We start from the raw sequence: 21584 nt of genomic DNA, 5'->3' as shown, positions 1-21584 counted from the left end.
AAAATGGCCCACCTCATGACAACAAAAGCATCGCAGTTTCGATTTGTCAAACTTCTTCCCACCATGGGAAGAACTAGATTCGGAAAGAGAAACCTTCTCCTTCCCCTTCTTTGCCTTACTCGCTATGGCATAGTTTTCTTCATTGTCCATGGATGAAGAGCCATCTTAGGTGCTTCTTCTTATCTCCTCCTACATCAAATCCAACCAAAGTCGTTCCCAATCTGGCAGTTTCTCTCTTCCATTAACTAAGTCCTGGTAGCTATGCCAGATCTAAGGAAGACTGAGGAGTGCAAGACTCACCATGTCATCATCAATTGTCACAATCCATACACTTCCAAGCTCATCCCTACATGAGGTGAGCTTGTTTAGATACATAGAGATCATGTCATCCTTTTCACACTTGATCTTTCGAAGTTTGTCCTTCAGTGCCAGCTTCCTCTAATCACTATTATTTTGATAAATATCTTTCAATGTTTTCCATATCAAAAACAGAATCTCCTTCCCATGGAGGCTCGAGACTATGTGATCTCTAACTCCCTCCAGGATGATTCTCCTAGCTCTAGCCACACACTTCCTCCATTCTTCCAACTCTTGGGCATTAGATCCTGAGGGCTTGGTGACTTCTTGATCAATGAAGTCCTTCACCTCGTTCTCCTCTAATACTGCGTCCATGCGATCCTTCTAGGCTATATAGTTTGAGCTACCATCCAGTGCATACTCAAGCCTCAAACCATAGAACGCCATTGATGAAATCTAAAATGTGATAAGAACTCGATATCTATATCAAGAACACTAAACTTCGTACTTCTCTCTCACTCTGTATACAGTTCTCTGCTTGATCACCTGTGCTCTGATACCATGTAGAATTTTCTCTACAAATCAGCTAGCTCACTGATATCATGTAGAAATTTCACCTACAGATCAAACTGATATATGCAATGTACTAAAGCATAATACTATATCTACATCTACCATAAACTTTGTGGAAGCTTAATTGAACATGAGCAACATCAAGCATGAATAGATATAACTAAGAATGAGAAGTAATCAACCATAACACAAAAGATATAACCTGGGGAAAGCACCAACCTAAAACCCCATCTTTGTATTATCAATCAAGTGGAAATCCTCAACAACATACAAAAAGAATCATCTCTAAAGCTATCCTGCTCTCTCTGTACTCTGATGATGTACCTCATGGACTACCTAGGCCTAAATATATAGGCTACACAAGTCCTCCAAGCTCCTATTTCCTTGCGCAGTTTTGATTGGGGTCCAATGTCATAACATGTGTGAATTGGCCACATCATACCTACTGTAACCTCATGTCCAACTATGCAATCCATAAGGAACATTATTCCTTCTGCATGCAAGGAATATTCACAAGGAATATCCTAGCAACTAATATTACATTGTCCCTCCATCTGATCTCAACTGGGTCTATGTCTGAATTGACATGCATGATTTATCCATGAGTGAATCTTCAGTTATCTGAGAATGCCAGTTGTTACATGCATGCAAGCATTAACAAACTGAATCTCATTAATTTAAAAACTTATTAAATTAATCTAACTGGACTTGACTCAGTTAACTAAGCCAACTAATTACAACTCATCCTCATCCTTTAACTGATGGTTAAATTCCTCAATCAAAGGATAAATTATTGCATGTCCTCACATAGACTTCAAGTTCATAATTCCTTAACCAATTAACTCAAACTGACTTAATTAATTAATTTACAAACTAATGTTAATATCAAATTCGAATTTTACTTCCTATTTCTAGTCCAGGGATTGACTAAAATAGGAATCCACACTGAACTGTTAAAAATAGAACTTATATTTTCAGCACTTCCATTTTTCATTCCCTGTTGCCCAATCCAGCACTAGTAGCCAAACTGCTATATTTAGCACTTCTATTTTTAGCAATTTCTTGTTGCCATTTTCAACAATCTTGAGGAGGATAACATAGTATTTTCCTGTAATTTCATCCTTCGGATGAGTCCTTTGGATTATTTTTAACAAACCTTAGGAAGGAGTGGTTCGATCTCATCATGATTGACAAGTCCTACACTTTTACATTTTATGAGTCCAGTGAAGGGATAACTCTATGTCATTTTCATATTTAAAGAGTTTGAAAAAGACATGAAAAGAAAAATAATTCAACTATTTCAACGTGAATTTTAACGAGCCTGTAAGAAGTAAAGCTAGGCATTTTTCATATTTAGGGAGTCAAGAGAAAAATATAAGTAAACTCTAAAATGTCCTTTTTTGTATATTAAGTCTCTCAAGCCCAGAAAAGGGTAAAATAATGCAAGAGAGAACTCTTTTGACCATGATTAGTCAAAGTATCCCTTTTTCATAAATATTTTACAATATCCATAAAATGGGTAAAGTTATATCAAGTAGACGTTATTTCACTTACTTTAACAAGTTCAAAATAAACAAGTATACTTGGCAATCTTTTCATATGTAGAGAGTTAGAAAAGAGATTAAAGATAAATCCACCTAGAGGAATGAGTGGTATAAAGGGTAGTAACTGGTTATGGTGATTATGGAACTTTTCAAAAACATGTAAAGGTTAAGAGGTAACTAATAAGACCACTCATCATAGCAGTTCCTCAGGAAAGGTTAAAACACCAAGTGAAAGTGAATGATCAACCAAGAAGATGGTAATGATGGAAAGAGAAAACCAAGGCTCATCTTGTTGAAATAGGCTAGAAATCACGAGAGATAAGGTGTGGAGGGGGTTACTTTTTTGTAAGTTTTAACGAGTCCAAAAAAGTGATAAAAATGTACTCATATCATCGATTTTCAATTTAATTAATGAGTGGGAAAAGACAGAAAGAACTCTACATTTTCATGTTTTCATGTAAGTTTTACGAGCATGAAATGATAGCAAAAGAAGCTCGGGATTTTTATGAGTTTAACAAGTCTTGAAAATAAAAATTGAAATGGACTCGAGATAGGTTTCATTTTTATACAAGCTTGAAACAGAGGAAAACTATGCTTGAGAGTGGTTTCATTTTTACATAAGCTTGAAACAAAGAAGAAAATGTGCTTGAAATAAGTTTTCATGCCCCCAGCATAATGACATAGACACATTCCCCCCAAGCTTCATTTCATTCACTTGAGTAGACTACCGGTTACTAATAGACAGATGAAATGAAGGTTCATTTACAAGATCAGGTGAAAGACTTGACTTAATTATGGGAGGATTGGTTTCATTTTTTAACAAGCTTGACACAGGAAAAGAACTATGCTCATGAAACCTTGTTTCATTTTTTAACGAGCTTGGCACCAAAAAAGAAACTATGCTCAAGAGAGTTGTTTCATTTTTAACGAGGTTGACACAGTAAAAGAATCATCCTCATAGGGACCTGTTTGATTGTTTAACGAGGTTGACACAGTAAAATAACCATCCTTATAGGGACCTATTTCATTTTTTTATGAGATTGACACAGTAAAAGAACCATCCTCATAGGGACCTATTTCATTTTTTAATGAGGTTGACATAGTAAAAAAACCATCCTCATAGGGACCTATTTCATTTTTTAACAAGGTTGACATGGTAAAAGAACCATCCTCATAGGCACCTTGATCATGGCTTCCAATTAGAATGAACACATGCCAAGGGACACACCTCGATCATGCTTCCAAGAGGTCTTCATCAGAAGGAATAATATATCTTTAGAATAAACACATGTCAAGGGAATCAATAGGGATAAGATAATTGGGTTCAAATGTCCCCATTAAAAGGGTTTACCGTGTCAATTACCAGATCTAATTCAAAATAATTTGAGCAAATAATGAGAGGTTCACTTGCATCAGTAACTAGAAACATGGGACAAGTTGCCATATAATTAACCCATGGTAGGGTAGATACCACTTCCATTAAAGGAACATTCAGGGAATTCAGATGGTTGGTAGTCAAATCAAGACCAATGAACCAAGTTGGTCTATAGTCACAATGTTTCCATTGTGAGGGAAATACATCACTCAAAAGAGTGTGGACACGAAATCTTTCATGGCATAGACATAGTCTCACCCAAGGAGCATATTAAAATCCAAGGGGCCTTGGACTACCATAACATCAATACAAATATTTTTACCTTCCAAGGTAATGGGTAACTTAGGAAGGATCCCTAAAGCTTCACTTATGGTTCTGTTAAAAGCCAAATGATTTTTTGTAACAGACACAAGTTGAGGGGAACCCAAAGCTTTCCAAGTGGTTGAGGATAAAATACTAATAGAAGCACCTTCATCTACATTTGCGCGATGCACATTCTTACCATAAGACTTCAAAATGATTTGGAAATGGATGGAATAATGAATACGAAGCTTTATCAGTCTACTCTAATCAAAGGAAATAACCTCAGTACTTGGAAGGGGTTCCATGGAAACGGGTGAAATGCCCCCTTGTGTTGTGGAATCTGAAGTAACAAAAAGAACCTGAGTGGTATTAACTTCACTCTTTAAGGGGAGAGTGGGATCAACCAAAAATGGAATCGAGACAACCACTTGTTCAACCAATGGCTCATCAACATGAGTGATATGTGTTTCACTCTCCAATGGAAGAGTGGGATTGATTGTACTTGGAATTAGACCAATCACTTTGTCAACTATTGGTAGGTTGGGAGAAATATTACGGTAACTAGTCGGAAGTTGTTGTTGTGGAACAGTAAGTTTTTCCAACAATTTTGAGGCTTCATCCATGTGAGGGAAAAGGTGATTTTAATGTCTCCCTTTGCATAACCTACAAGGAAATCTAACTTTACCATTTTTCCCTGGAACCTTACAATCACTAGTTGATGGATCAACAGTAAGTTGATAAGGATTTTTATACCACGCTTCTAACACCTTTGGAATACCAAGACAATCAATAAGAAGGTGTCCACCCTTACAAAGCTTGTTAGGGTATTTGGGCTTGTGACATATTTTGGATGGTTCCTCAAAATTATCCACACTCAGAGCAATGGTTGGTTGGTTTGATTCTTTCTTATATTGCTTCTTTGTCTTCTTCCTTTTCTTCGTCTTCTTAGCCACTTAGTTACTAGTATCAGGACTTTCACCAAGCGAAGAAGAAGAAAGGGAAGAAGACATGGTGGGTGAAGAAGGTAAAGGGTCAACAAATGGTTGGTTTTGTTGAGATGGATAACTTGGTTGAGGTGGAAGAGTTTGGGCATTTGGGACTAAATAAGTTGAAAAAAACCACACCAGTAAACCTATCATGAATTTGGGAAGTGACAACATAGCCATATAAGGAGGACCAACATTTCCAAAGTAAGGAAAAGGACTAGGATCCCCATTAGGAGGGGTTCCTTGGTTGATAAATTCTAGAATTATTTCCATCAGATTAAACTTTATTGAATTTTATTAAGAATTTTAACAATATTACAATCCAAATTCACAATCCATGCCTTAGAAGTTCTGCAAAAGTAAAACAAACAAATAACACGCGCTAATAAATCTAAGGAGAACCATGCAAACAACATTTTCAAAATGAAAAAACTAGTTGGTGATGAAACCCAATGTCACAGAGATCAATGTGAAAAATGGATAGAGATACAGTAAGTGGAATCAGTTATGTTGACGACCTGCTTAATGGGCATGATCTGGTGCAAGTAACTTCGCGTATGCCATCTCGAGTGAAGAATATGCTCCAAAAAGGTCCAAATGAATCTAATCAACATCTTCTCTAGGTACAACAAGGACTTCCCCGTTACCGTCACCTTAGGTAAAATCCTAAGATAATGGCTTCTAAGGTTACCACATACAAAAACTTGACCTGGGGGCACAATCACAAATCGGATGTACACGTGAGGGCAGAATAATAAAGCTCAATCCCCTTGAAGGTTCCTCAACATGGTCAATCTGAGGTTTATTCTTCAAGTGATTCCTAAGAACCTTTCAACATTGTTTGTAATGTGTGCAAATCGCACTACTATAACAAATTAAGTTGGGTTGATAACTTCATTGGGTCTAATATGATCTCGTGCTTAACTCTCGTGTAAGAGGAGCTTCCTAGAGTCAAATTGTAATAGATGGATTTACTCTATGTCATAAGATTCTATTATTTGTTTCCAGCTTTGGAAAGTGATCCAATTGGATGTTGGTGGCTGGTGACCTGGGTGCAGGCAATATGGAAAAATTCTCAAATCTAGCTACAATTTCTTCAATATCAAGCCAAATTTCTCCCTCTGTTTGTATTGGCATATCAGTCATTTACTATTAACTGACAGCCTCATGGATTCTCCTCTGATCGCCCCAACCCTTGTTATCGGCGGTATTTCTTCATACAAATCCCATATTCTCTATCAGGACTAAAATTCCAAAGGAATTACAGTAATACACTATCGTTGCTTTTAAACAAGTGAAAATGTGTTTATAACACAATATACACAATTGGCGGAGGTTTTGTTCCAAAGGAACAAAATACACTATCAGCGCTTTAGAACCACTGTCACGGCCTATAAACAATCTTTATGTTAATTCCGAAGAATTAACACTATCGGCGCTTTTATATTCAAAGTATTGCGTTATACACAATATACACTATCGGCGCGTTTAATGGCCCTTCCTCCTTCCTTCCTCCGATGCAATGATATATATGTATATATCGGAGATCACAATCGGCGATCCACTATTCCAAGGACTTGGCTCCCCCGCTCTGAACTTGCGATGCGATACACTTGCGGACCCAACACCTCTTTCCACCCTTCTCTATAATGTTTCAGGTCCGGATTGTCGAGGCTTCGACACTCGGTGGTTCCAAAGGTCCCTTTCCCGCTCCACTTGCAATGTTGCAATATCGGTTCAGACCTAATATGGGTATGAACCAAATCCAACAGAATTTCAGGTCCAGGACTATGCTCTAGCTAAGTGATTTTCACAATTTCTCTGTGTAAAACAGAGTTTGTCCATGAAACTCTATGACATGATTTAAAGAGTCTGCACTCACCAATATGAAGGAAACGCAGTCTTAAAGGCTCTAGCCTCAACATTGATGGGAAAATAAGACCAATTCATCCATATTCAAACTCAGAAGAAGCACTTGAACTAATACATGCATATATTTATTAATTAACAGAGAACTATCAATGTGGATACACAGAGAGAGGTTTCTTCAAAGGATAATACTTTCGGGCACCACTCTAACTATGAGTCTCCCATACTTTTTATTTATAATCCATAGATAAAGCCTTCTCAGCCATTATTCTTTACAAAAGCATGCTTTTACATAGAGTGATTTAAAGCATTCATGCATAAAAGCTATTATCGCTTATCTATGAGTGATTATTACAGAATGTTTTATTCTTAATTCTATCCCTATCTTGAACTAGAAAAGCATGGAAATAGTTGGCTAAAGGAACCCAATCCCTTGCTTGTAGATTTTTTTGTATTTTTGGAATATGTTTGAAGATTTTTCCCTCTAAGTCACATGCTCCTGCATCAAAATCCTGAGGACAAAATTCTTCATGGGCTCCTGTCCATGAGTTCATCTACATAACTATCCAGTTTCTATAGCATGTCTTATATAACCCAAGTAGCTTCAGAGGTCAGCTGATCCTTCCACTTTACCAAATACTGGAATTACTCTTGTCCCCTTGTTTTCTTAAACACCTTCTTGTCCAGAATTCTTTCTGGCTACAAATTCTTTGCTGTGGGTAACTGTTTTACCCAGTCAATCTCTTGGGTCTCTTGATCTTGTGTTGTATCACCTGCATTTTCATCTTCATATTTGTGTAGATCTGCAACATTAAAAATTGGTGATATTCCAACATCAGGGGGTAACTCAATCTCATAGGAATTTGCAGAAAATTTCCTCAACACTCTGCATGGTCCAATTTTTTTGAACTTCAGTTTTTTATACTCCCTCTTTGGAAACCTCTCCTTTCTGAGATGTGCTAAAACCAGACCCCCAACTTCAAACTTCACCTCTCTTCTTCTCATGTCTACTCTGGTTTTATACTTGACGTTGCTATCCTACAGCTGCTGCTTCATTTGTCCATGTATTGCCTGCATTTCTGAAGCAAAGTCTTCACCCTCTGCACTTCTCATCTCTTCTTTTCCCAAGTTTCTTAATTCAACTACTCCTCTTGGATGCATTCCATAAATAATACGAAATGGAATCTGTCCTGTACTCCTGTTAGGTGAGTCATTATATGCATATTCACCTTGTGCCAATACTTGATCCCATTGCTTTGGATGTTCTACAGTAAGGATCCTTAAAAGATTGCCTAAACTCCTGTTCACAACTTCACTCTGTCCATCAGTTTGTGGATGATAGGCAGAACTAAAATTTAATTTAGTTCCCAGCTTCTTCCATAGTGTCCTCCAGAAATTTCCAACAAATTTGGAATCCCTATCTGAGACAATACTTTTGGGCAACCCATGCAATCTTACAACCTCCTTAAAAAACAAATTAGCAATGTGAGAAGCATCACTATTTTTAAAACATGGAATAAAGTGTGCCATTTTTTTAAATGTGTCCACTACAACAAAAATTGAATCATTACCTCTTTTAGTCTTTGGTAAGCCCAAAAAAAGATCCATACTTACCATATCCCAAGGCCTTTCTGGAATTGGTAATGGAGTATACAAACCTGTGTTTTGGCTCCTTCCCTTTGTATATTGACAGATTTTGCAAGTTTTCACGTACTTCTCCACTTCAGATTTCATTTTCAGTCAAAAATAAAATCTATTGAGCTGCTCATAAGTCTTCTCTATGCAAAAATGTCTTGCAAGTCCTTCACTATGTTTTTCTTTGATTAAATTCTCCCTCATTGAACAGTTTGGTATGCACAGCTGATTTTTCTTAGACAACAGTCCATCTTGTAAGAAGTAATCCAACCATTTACTCCTATCCATCAAAACAGGATTTTTACAAGGCTTAAAGGCATCTTTAAAATCTGAATCATTCTCATACAATTCCTTAAGAAAATCAGAACCCAACACTTGGATTTGACTCTCTTGAAGCAATACATCTCTCCTACTTAAGGCATCTACAACTTTATTTGATTGGCCACTTATATGTTTTAAAACAAAATGGAAACCTTGAAGATATTCTACCCATTTAGCATGTTTCTAGCTAAGCTTTGGCTGTTGCATTATAAACTGTAGTGCATGGTTATCTGAATAAAGAATGAATAACCTTGACATTAGATAATGCCTCCATTTTTTCAATGACTGCACAACTACATAGAACTCCTTATCATAAGCAGAATACTTCTTTTTTGAATCATTCAATTTTTCACTAAAATAGGCTATTGGTCTATCTTCCTAGCTTAAAACACCTCCAATTGCTTCTCCGTTGGGATCACACTTCACTTGAAAAGGTTTGTTAAAATCAGGCAGAACCAAAATAGGCTTTTCAGTGATTTTCTTCTTTAATAGCTGAAATTGCTTCTCTACTTCAGCAGTCCATCTAAATGGTTGGTTTTCCTTCTTTATGGTCTCAATAATTGGTGCATTGATCTTACTAAAATTCTTGATGAATTTTCTATAAAATCTAGCAAGACCATGGAAACTTCTTACCTCAAAAACACTCGTGGGTGAAGGCCATTCCATGATTGCCTTGATCTTCTCCGGATCCATCTTCAGCCCTTTAGCAGAAATAAAAAAACCCAAGTATACTAGTTCTTATTTCATGAATGAACACTTCTTCAAATTCAGCAATAATTTCTCCTGCTACAGCCTTTGTAAGACATAATTCAAATGCCTCATATGCTCTTCTTTAGACTTGCTGTAAACTAATATATCGTCCAGATATACTATTACAAATTTACCAATGAAATCTTTAAAAACTTCATTCATGAGTCTCATAAATGTACTTGGTGCATTTGACAACCCAAAAGGCATTACTCTCCACTCATACAATCCCTCATTTGTCTTAAAAGCGGTTTTCCACTCATCCCCTTCTCTTATCCTTATCTGATGATACCCACTTTTAAGATCTAGTTTTGAGAAATAATTTGCTCCACTCAAGCAATCCATTAAATCTTCAACTATAGGCAAAGGAAATATGTACCTGATTGTTATTTTATTGATGGCCCTTGAATCTGTACACATTCTCCAACCTCCATCTTTCTTTGGACTCAGCACTATTGGTACTGCGCAAGGACTCAAGCTCTCCCTGATCAATACTTTGTCAAGCAATTCTTGCACCTGCTTTCTAACTTCTTCATTTTCTATAGGAGTCATTCTATAAGCTACTTTGTTAGGTAGACTTGCTCCAGGTATCAAATCTATATGATGACTAATTCTTCTAATGGGTGGCAACTCATTTGGTAAACCATCAACAATAATATCACAATATTTCTCCAACATTTCTTGAGTTTCAATGGATAAATCATAAACTTTAGTAGAATTCATTATTACCTTTGGCTTGCAAATCACAGCAAAATTTACGTCATTCTCCTCAATCTTCTTCAGGTATTCCTTTCCTCCTAATAACAGAGTTTTTGGATCAGTCTTCTTTCCTGGTACATCTTCTTCTTGCAGAGGTAGCAACGTATGATTGACACCATCCTTTACAAACCTGTAGGTGTTTCTTTTTCCATCATGCATGGCTCCTCTCTCATATTGCCAAGGTCTTCCAAGCAATATGTGACACACATCCATTGGCATCACATCACAAACAATTTTATCTTTGTAATTTCCCACCTGAAATTCCACTTCACATTGTTCATTTACTAATAGTTGATGTCCCTTTTGCAACCATGACACCTTGTAAGGTGTTGGATGTTTCATTTTCTTCAGCTTCAATTTCTCCACCACTTCTATAGAGACCAAATTATCAGTGTTGCCACTATCAGTGATCATCTGGCAACATTTCCCTTGGACTTTACACACGTCCTGAATAAAGTCTTTCTTTGCAATGGTTCAACCACCTCCTTTGCTAGCTTGAGAAAAACTTTATTAATTACCAAACATTCTCCTCTCTCTAGTATATTTTCTTCTTCTTTCACTGTTGTTTCTAGTGCTTCTCCCTCAACTGGAGCAACAATTGCATTCCTTTGATTTTTTTCTGCGTTCTCTGGGCACTCAAAAGCTCTATGTCCCAATTTTTTACATCTATAACATCTTATTTCTCTGCCTCTTCCTCTACCTCCTCTTCCTCTAGAAAAACTCCCTCTGCCTTTTGCATCACCTCCTATGGGTGCATGATGGGTTGAGCTGCTGCTAGCTCCATCTTTAGGTGTTGAAGATCTCCCTCTACCACCTTGACTTCCCCTTCCTTAGAAAGTACCTATCCCTCTGGCAGACTGCTTCCTCATGAGTTTTTCTTCAGCTTTCAGTGCTATCTGATAAGCTTCCTCTACTGTTTTAGGAGACAATAGAATTATTTCATCTTGAATGTCCATCATAAGGCCATTCACATATCTAGCCACCTTCTCATCTGTTTCCTGGTCTTCTCCAGCTCTTATGCTTACCTTGTAGAATTCCTTTGCATACTCTTTCACTGTCAAAGACCTCTGTCTAAGATTTTGCATCTGTCTGAACAAGATTTGCTAATAATTACTTCGCAGAAACTTACCTCTTAGCTTTGCTACCATCATGCTCCAATTCTTGATTGGTTGCTTGCCAAGTCTCTTCCTTTCTGTCTACACACCATCCCACCAAAGCGCTGCATGGCCTTTTAACTTGGTGACAAAAAATTTGACTTTCTTCTCATCTTCTGTTTCTTCATAATCAAATAATTTCTCCATAATATTAATCCAATCTATCACTTCTTTAGGATTCAGTCCTCCTTCAAATACTGGAACCTCAGTCTTTGGTCTGGTCATGGATCTCAACACTGACTAAAAGAACCTCATTTGAGGAGTAATTCCTATAGCTTCTTCCTCTGCAGCTTCAATCTCAGTTTCACTAACATCTCCATCATCTTTATTTTTTCCTGTTGTTAATGCATCCAACCTGGCTTGCTTCTGTTGCATAGCCTCCATTACTTCAGTGTTAGCAATAGGCCATCCTCTTCCACCACATCCACGTCCTTGTCCTCTTCCAACTCTGAAAGCCATATTAACTTTCCTTCTCCTACTTCTGAGATTCAATTCAGTATCAAAAGGGGGCTCTCATACCACTAATGGTGACCTGGGTGCAGGCGATATGGACAAACTCTCAAATCTGGCTACAATTTCTTCAATATCAGGCCAAATTTCTCCCTTTGTTTGTATTGGCATATCAATCATTTACTATTAACTGACAGCCTCATGGATTCTCCTCTGATCACCCCAACCCTTGTTATCGGCATTATTTCATCATACAGATTCCATATTCTCTATCAGGAGTAAAATTCCAAAGGAATTACAGTAATACACTATCGTTACTTTTAAACAAGTGAAAATGTGTTTACAACACAATATACATGATCGGCGGAGATTTTGTTCCAAAGGAAAAAAATATACTATTGGTGCTTTAGAACCACTATCGTGGCCTATAAACAAACTTTATGTTAATTTAGAAGAATTAACACTATCGGCACTTTTATATTCAAAGTATTGCGTAATACACTACATACACTATCGGCATGTTTGATGGTCCTTCCTCCTTCCTTCCTCCGATGCGATAATATATATGTGTATATCGGAGATCGCAATCGGCGATCCCGCTATTCCAAGGACTTGACTACCCCGCTTTGAACTTGTGACGCGATACACTTGCGGACCCGACACCTCTTTCTACCCTTCTCTATAATGGTTCGAGTCCGGACTGTCGGGGATTCGACACTCGGTGGTTCCAAAGGTCCCTTTCCCGCTCCACTTGTGATGTTATGATATCGATTCGGACTTGATATGGGTATGAAGCAAATCCAACAGAATTTCAAGTCCAAGACTATACTCTGGCTAAGTGATTTTCGCAATTTCTTTGTGTAAAACAAAGTTTGTCCGCATAACTCTATGACAGGATTTAAAGATTCTGCACTTGCCGATATGAAGGAATCACAGTCTTAAAGGCTCCAACCTCAACATTCATGGGAAAATAAGACCAATTCATCCATATTCAAACTCAGAAGAAGCACTTGAACTGATACACACATATATTTATTAATTAACAGAGAACTATCAATGTGGATATAGAGAGAGAGGTTTCTTCAAACGATAATACTTCCAGGCACCACTCTAACTATGAGCCTCCCATCATTTTTATTTATAATCCATAGATAAAGCCTTCTCGGCCATTATTCTTTACAAAATCATGCTTTTACATAGAGTGAATTAAAGCATTCATGCATAAAATCTAATATCGCTTATCTATGAGCGATTATTACAGAATATTTTATTCTTAATTCTATCCCTATCTTGAACAAGAAAAGCATGGAAATAGCTGGCTAAAGGACCCCATTCCCTTGCTTGTAGATTTTTTTGGATTTTTGGAATATGTTTGATGATTTTTCCCTCTACGTCACATGCTCCTGCATCAATGGCCACCTACTTATTCCACTTTGACCCCCACCACTATCTCTTTTAGTTTTTCAATTTCCTTAATTGTAGCACAATTTACTATTTTTGGCAGTTTTTCGAGTCCTGAACTTTCGGAGTTGTTTTGAGGCCCTAAACAATTGCTTTTGGGAAAATCAAGGCCAAAAAGGGGCTTTAATAAATTTTGGCCACTTGAAATTTTTATTCCTTAGATAGATCTTTCTAATAAGGTATTGAGTGTGTCAAACGAAGATCATATGCCAAAGTTACTACCTCGGGAAGTTGATGTACCAATTTACCCAAACGAGGCCCATAGTTTTGGTGCTTCATCTCCTAGGGTTAGATTTTTGGATGTTTAGTGTTTTCCATGGTTTTTTAATAACAAATAGGCCTTCGAGCCTCATTGTAACATAGTTTAGAGGCATGTAGTTGTCATGTCTCTTCTCAAAGATAAGCTACCATTGCCCGAGCAAGTCTTATTTCCATTATGTTTGTAAGCATATTGTAGTATTTGAGATTAATTAAATGAAGTGGTATTTCTAATGCATCTCTGTATCTATGTTTATATTTGTAATTTTTTGTGTTCCTTTTTAAGTTCAAATCATAAAGTTATCTCACTTTCCTATTCCAAATACCTGCAATCTAATCTAATGTAGGTGTATTGAGCCCTAGAAATATAAGAAGTCTAATTTATTTTATTAGCATTGTTTTTAAGCTATTGTTTACTCATTAGCTTGATGGATATGAAACTGGTGATGTTTGTTAGCACCTAAATCCGCCTTAGGCTGAGGGAAGGAAAAAATTAGGGTAACCACAAACCACGCTCAGTCTGGTAGCTAGCCCTACCAGAACAAGAGAGGGCTCTCTCCAAGTCGTGCTCAATGAATAGGTAAGCAAAAAACGGTCTAAGATGACTTACAATGAAATATTGATCTTAGGCTAGTAAGTGAATATGGATACAAGAAACAAATTTTATGAATGACCAAGCTTATGGGATGGTATGGGACCAACGCTCAGCAAAGAACAAAGAATATAATACAAAGGCACAGATTATTCCGTGAGGCAAGGCAGGCGGAAAATGTAGCAATTTAGTTTGAGGTAACACGGAATGAATAGATTGCTGAATAAAGTGAAAAGGGCATAGTTACATGAATCCTTTTTAACAGAAGAAAAACACTTAACATGAAATTTTCCCACAGGCAGAGCAATAAAATTGAATTCTACCTAATCTCACTCAAAAAATTTCCCTGGAAATTAACATGAATTGAATTATGGAACATAACAAAATACATATGAAAACATAAGAGACACATTTGCTACACTCACAACCACAAGAATCTCATGAAACAGAGCCGCTGCCTTTCATTAATTCTCTGTCAAAATTACACAGTGAAGAAATAGAGTTACTTTCCCACAAGTCTCCCAAAAGTTACAAGCCAACCAACCCTTTGAAAATAGTTTGCATACAATATATATAATGTGTAAGGAAGAGATAGAACGGCCAAGGGTTGGGGAGTTACTTGAATCATTGAAAAATGGAGATGGAGAGCCAACCATCAGCTACAGGTGCAGCGCTACAAACATGACATTTGGCTTGGGTGACCGTTTGCCTTCCTTCGCCACTTGGATAGAAGCCAATCTGGAGAAAAAACACTTTAAATGCTGCCTTTGGTGCCAAAAAAACTGAATTGTAGATGAGCGGGCCCACTTGGAGAAGTTGCGAACCGAAATTTCGCGAAACGGAAGCAAATTGGGCAATTTTTCCTCTGTGCGCCGCGTCATTTTCTTTGTGCGCCGTGCTACTTTGGGGCCTGTTTTGGGGCACTTTTAGGTGTCCAAAATGTACCCAAGTTGGATTTTTGGAAAGCCTGTCCTGTCTACTTTCTAACCCCATTGGAATTTTTGAATTTGGTGCTCATTTGCCCCTCCAAATCTTCATTATCCCAAGATTGCTTCCTGTGTGTCAAAAACGTGGCAGAGAGGCCATTTTTGGGTGTTTTTTGACCTTTTGGAGACTCATCTCTTGCCAAAATTTCTTGTCCGGGCACCAGTAGTCATGATTTTCCATGCTAAATCCAAAATGAAAACCATTCCTCATTTGGAGCTCTAGAATTTTAGCGCCGCGCCACTAAAAAACCCTGTTTTTTGCCCAAAAATTTGTCATGTGACCAAAAATTCCCCAAATTTCTTGAAAGTTGGGCTGGAGGTTCCCTATGGGGTGTTATGATGGGCCAAGGAAGCCTCAGCCAAGATTCGAATCCGATCTTGCTCTTTTGCCTTTCTTGTTGCTTTCCTCAATTTCGCCTTCAAGCTCCTTATCTGGGCCCTTGCACTCATGTTTCGTGTCCTGTAACAATAAGCCATGTGTCGCAGTAAGGCAAGGTCCTGATCGGCCTTGTCCAGTAGCCTCTCCAAGTGCATGTTCACGCTCTTAAGATGGGCCTCCCGATCCTCACTGATCTCTTGCTCCAATTATGTGAGCTCAACTCTTCTCCTTTGAGCAACTTGGCGATGCTCACGAACATTTTACAGCTCCATAATCGCCTGCTGATCCTCAAGCTACTTGTTTCTCTACTCCAGGTACTTCATGTTCCACTTGGCCCTCTCCAAGTCAAGGGTTAAGGACTCAATCACTGATTTCTGCTCCTGGATGATCTCTGTAAGCTCTGCATTTGTTGGTTCTGCATATGTCTCATCATCATGGAGGAGAACGAATTCGGTCTCTCGTTCACCTGATGGCCCTTCCCCCTGCATTGGCTCCTTACCTCTGCCCTGCTCATGTGATACCGATGTCAAAAGCGAGGCCCCTTCCACCTTGGGTGGAGATAACACTCGCTTTGCTGATGCAAATAAGGGTCTACTGCCTCTCTAATAGGTGATGTATACTAGCATAGTAGCAGTCTCATGTCGCTCATACTGATGAGATGGGCCACCTATCTCGTGCTCTGCCTCTGATACTACCTGTGGAGTGCTGAAGAAGTCATGGGAGATGAAGTCCTCCCAAGCAATACCCTGCAATCCCAACTGATGGTCCACCAAAATCCGGGTAAGAGCAAAGTGATAAACATTGTTGAGCTGCTGTCGAGGGCTCTTGTGCTGCATGAAATTTTTCATCCTCTCTATGTTCCCGCAAATGAAAAATGGGAGGTTCATCATTCACACCCTGGTAAAGTGCATGAGCAACCGATGTGATAGGCATAAAGGCGAGAAAACCTCCCCTCGCAACTGAAGTATTTCATGATCAATTTCATGAGCGGAGCATACTCATCTCTCAAAAATCTGAACGGGAAGACTCTTGTAAGCTGACTCAAACAACTGGCCTTAATGTAAGGCTGATAATGATGCCTCTCCACCTTCTTCTTCTTATGCCACTGTTCTCCTACATTTTGTATGCCTGTTGCCACTGATATGGCTTTGGGTGTCAATGTGAAAGTGACCACAGCCAAGATAGACTGACCTCCATGTAGGTGATGTGCAAAAAGACAGGCCAACTCATGATGAACTCTGACATTTGCCACCCTCTGAAAAAATTCAAAACATGCTAAGTGCTGGAAACATGACATAGCAAGAGGGCATGCCTGGAACTCGGTGAGGGTGTTTGGCTCATCTCTAACATTTTTGCCACTCCAGTGATGTCTCCTGGGGGCCTGTTCTCTTGAAGCTGTATCACTGTGGGTCTCCTCCTCATATTCTGATGAAACCTCGGATGCCATGACTATTGTTTTGTAAACTGAATTTAGGCTGCCCTTTGATTATAGTGAAGCTAGAGGTTGCTTTGACAATCTGCCACCAAGGGGACAATTAAAAAGGGAGTATTAGGAGGGGATAATATAATGGGAATAGGGGTTTATAGGAGAATTTTGTTTAGGGATATACAAGGGGTTTTGGGGTATTTTGATAGGGTAGGTTTTGTGTTTTTGGCAAGGTAAGGTTTTAGGGTTTGTAAGGTAGGGTTTGGGATTTATTTAGCAATAGGAAGAGGGGAAAGGGAGTATGATTTTGGTAGTGTTAGGGTAGTGATTATGGGGACAATGGCATAGGGGAATAAGGAACAAGGGTAGGGTAGGAAGAATAACCTTGGCAGCAATATCATTGTAGCACAAACCCTAGCATAATGGTTTTCTTTGGTGTCTTCTTTGTGTTTGCTTTATGAAAATTTTTTGCATTTTATTACAGGCATAAAATCATCATATTACCCATAAAAATTGGTGCACAATTGAATTTAGGTAGCCTACCTTGCAAATAGAAGAGCTCCACAAAAAATTTGAGGCGATTTGGCAAAGTTCTGGGCGTTTTGCCCTGTGCGCCGCGCGCAAAGCCCAGTGCGCCGCGCGCTCTGAGTGCGTCGCGCCAGTGGTAGTTTTGAACTGTGGATAGGCTCTGTGTGCGCCGCGCCCGGTGAGTGCGCCACGCCCCTGAGTATATGCGCCGCGCTCTTTGAAACTGCCTCCAACTCACTCAAACACGCACGATGCACACTCACACCCTTTGCAACGTTTCTCCAAGGCTTGGATTAGCACAATGACCTTTGATTTTGATGAACACTTGTATATATAGCCTTGGTAGTGATGTTTTAAATTTACTTCTTTTAAAAACAAACTTTTCTAATGTCCTGTTCAACACTTTTTCACTGATTTTAATATAACCCTGATTTTCACTTTTCCTCTGAAATTTTGGCTCAAACGATGAAATTTTCGACACTTTTTGCAGGGATTGCATGACAGAGCATCTGGTCATGGGAATCATGACTGCACCTGAAGGAATCAACTGTCAACTCTTTTTGAACATTTTGTCACAAATGACACTATTTGACTTTTCTTCAAAATAGAGTTTTGAAGAATAGTTGAAGTCTATCATCATGATGATGAAACTCTGCGGAGCATTACTTTGCAAGAACATCACTCTGGCCTGCATGGCTTTACTGGACATATTAAAGACCAAATTGATCAATCCCTAGACCTAATGACCAAAAATGACCTTTGTCCATTGAAGGACCAGACCTTGACTATTGTGGACTTTTTGATTTTTTGACACAAAGACATAAGCCAGCAGGAGCCAAACATGAGGGGAAATGACTAGAATGACCTTCTCCATCAGATTATGGCATGCCCCTAGCGGAATGCAGCTGATTGAATGGAGCGGGACACCTAAAAATGAAATGCATAAAGAGTTTTCATCTCTGACGGTGGACTGACCAGACCGACTCTAACATTGGCTCCAATGGGGGATGGTAGCTCCTTGGAGGTGCCAAGAACAGCAGATATCTAGAGGAGCTAGACAGTGCCTTTTGTCCATTGGGCTATGGAGTCATCATTTCAACTACAACACAGGGCTCTGACTTATTTATGAAACTGAAATGACCAAGAAATTGACTCAAACTTGACATTGAGATGACTCAAAAACTAACTTGACAGACTGAAACCAAACTGAAATAAAAATGGTATTTACAATGACAATGGAAGCAGCATTAATAAATCAACAGTGGTACCGCTTAAGCAGCCGACCATTGATCGGCCCTCCTGGACAATCTTCCCTGTTCATTTCCTTCAGAAGAAAGGCATTCTGACCCCTATATGCTGCAATTTTGAAAGGACCTTTCCAAAGATTCTCAAACTTTCCATGCTTACCTTTCTCTTCATTCCTTGCATCCCACTTCAGCACCACATCATCCAACTAAAATCTACCTGCCTTTGCTTTTCTTTCATAGATTTTCTTTATTTTCTCCTGCAATTTGGATGTGTTCTTGAAAACTTATTCTCTTGTCTGCTGCAAGTGGAAAATTTGATTCAACCTTCTCTGCATGGGATCTTCTTCACTTCCTGCCTCCTGAAGAAATCTGACTATCGGGGCAGCGAGAGAGGTGGGAAATACTGTGTGAACTCCATAAACAAGCTCAAACGGTGACATACCAATGGATTTTTTCTGACTGATCCAATCTACCCAAAGCGCATGGACCAACCTCTTATTCCAGCTCTTTTTATTTATTTCCAACAGCTTGTTGATGATGTCGACTAATGATTTATTCGAAGATTCCACCAGTCCATTGCCTTGCGGATGATAGGCAGTTGAGTGACCCAAAATTATGTGATACTTATGACAAAATTCTACCATCCTTTTTTATTTGAAAGCTGCTGCATTATCAGTGATTAACTTATTTGGACAAACAAAGCGAGACAAGATGTTATTTTCAAGAAATGAAATGATTACCGTATCTATAGCTTGTCTGGTGGGAGCTACCTCAATCCATTTTGTGAAATAGTCTATCGCTATAAGGATCCATCTATGCTGTCTAGAAGAAGCGAGATGAATTTCCCCAATGAAATCCAACCCCCACTGCTGGAAAGGAGCACTCACCTCAATAGGCTTAAGTGGCAAAGGCTGTAATTTCTGTTTTCCTTCGAAAATCTGACATTAATGATAGCACTTGACCATCTTGTACACATCGGCAAACAATGTAGGCCAATAATACCCTACTCTCAAAATTTTGTTCACTGTTGACTTCCAAAAAAGGTGACCACCACACTCTCCTCCGTGGAAATCTTCCATGAATTTCTTTGACTCCTCTTCCACCAAACAATTTAACAAAATGCCACCGGGATCTTTCCAATACAGAGCAGAATTTAGAATGCAAAACTTGGCAGCCTTCAACTTGAGTGTTCTCGCTTTATTTCTAGTCATGTCGGGCGGTGGTGATAGATTTTTTAGCACATATATTATATCTGAATACCATGGGGACAGAGAAAACATTTCAGATACCTAAATGGATGATATTTCCTCATTCTCATCGGACATGGAAGCGATCAGATTTATGTCCAAGGTGTTAGAGTCGGTCTAGTAGCCCTCTATCAGCGATCAAAGCTCTTTGCATTTGCATAAGTAGGTGTCTCATCAGTGTCATCTCATTGCATTCCATTAGGCATGCCATAACCCTGATGGAGGAGCTGGTGTCTTTATTCCCCTCTTGGCACTGCTGGATCAAGTTGTTTCAGTCAATAAACTCTTTTAAGTTACTTGTCTTGTCTTGAGGTCAAAAGTCCTAGGTCTAGGGTTTGGGTCCAATTTGTCTCTAAGGTCAGGTCTTCAAAAGTCAATAAGTGCCCAGCAAGCCAGAGGGATGACTATCAAAGTGTTTCTTCAAAAGATTTCATCTTGTACAGCTAATTTTTACCTTGGATTTAAAAACCCTGTTTTTAAAGCCCAAGGTCATTTTCTCAAAATTTTGTAAAAATTTGTAAAAATTCAAAATTCTTTGAAAGTCAGCATGCAGCCCTGGTCCCCTTTGCCAAGATTCCTCAGAAGCTATCCCTGCAAAAATTTTCAAGAAAAACATCAGCTCAACCAATTTTAGGACAAAAGGAAACCATAAAATCAGCAGTTTTCAAATTTTGAAAAAGTGTCATGACAAAAACATTTGAAAGAGGGTTTGAAAGGAAATTAATTTAAATCAAAACCTATAAAGCTCCTCTCTTCCTCCCTTTAGTCTTCATTGTGCCTCAAAGTAATAGTGAAGAGTGATTGAAGAGGAATTGGGTGAAATTTCATTGAGTATCCGCGCGCGACCCGTTGAGCCTTGCGTGTGACCTGTTGGGTGAGCGCGACCCGTCAGGGTGCCCATTGCAGTTCAAAAACAACACAGGCACGACCCGTTGAGCGCGCGCGACCCGTTGAGTGCGCGCGACCCGTTGAGCCTTGCACGCGACCTGTTGGGGATTCTTCCACCAAAATTCGCCTGCAAGCTGCAAAACAACTCCGGATTGCTTCAAGGTTGCAGGTAGGCCTCCCATCATTAAAATACATTGTTTGCCAAAGCTTGAAAAGCATGAGGATGTATTTTAAAGTCATCATTTTGAAATAATGAATCCAATGTATATTTGCTTAAGAAACTCAAAGTGTTAGTAAGGCTAGGGTTTGTCTTGCTGTTTTCAAGGTCATCCTCTTCACCCCCACTTTTTCCCTACATCCCATTTCCACCTCCCTCATTATTTTTACTCAATCTCTCTACCAAAAATACCAAAGGCCCTAAAACCCTACTCCTATTCCTAAAAATCAAGAATCTAATCCTAAACCCTGTTTCTCATAAAAACTTTGCAAATGATAATTGTGTGACGGGGTGTATCATGATTCCTACTCTTAAACTCCCTATTTCATATATTTTTCCCAA

The sequence above is a fragment of the Pinus tabuliformis genome, chromosome 2_2, assembly GCF_031772625.1.
Source record: "Pinus tabuliformis cultivar Carrire ecotype Pingquan chromosome 2_2, CPIR1, whole genome shotgun sequence".
In the NCBI taxonomy this organism is placed as follows: domain Eukaryota; kingdom Viridiplantae; phylum Streptophyta; class Pinopsida; order Pinales; family Pinaceae; genus Pinus; species Pinus tabuliformis.
This window is presented reverse-complemented; position numbering follows the sequence as displayed.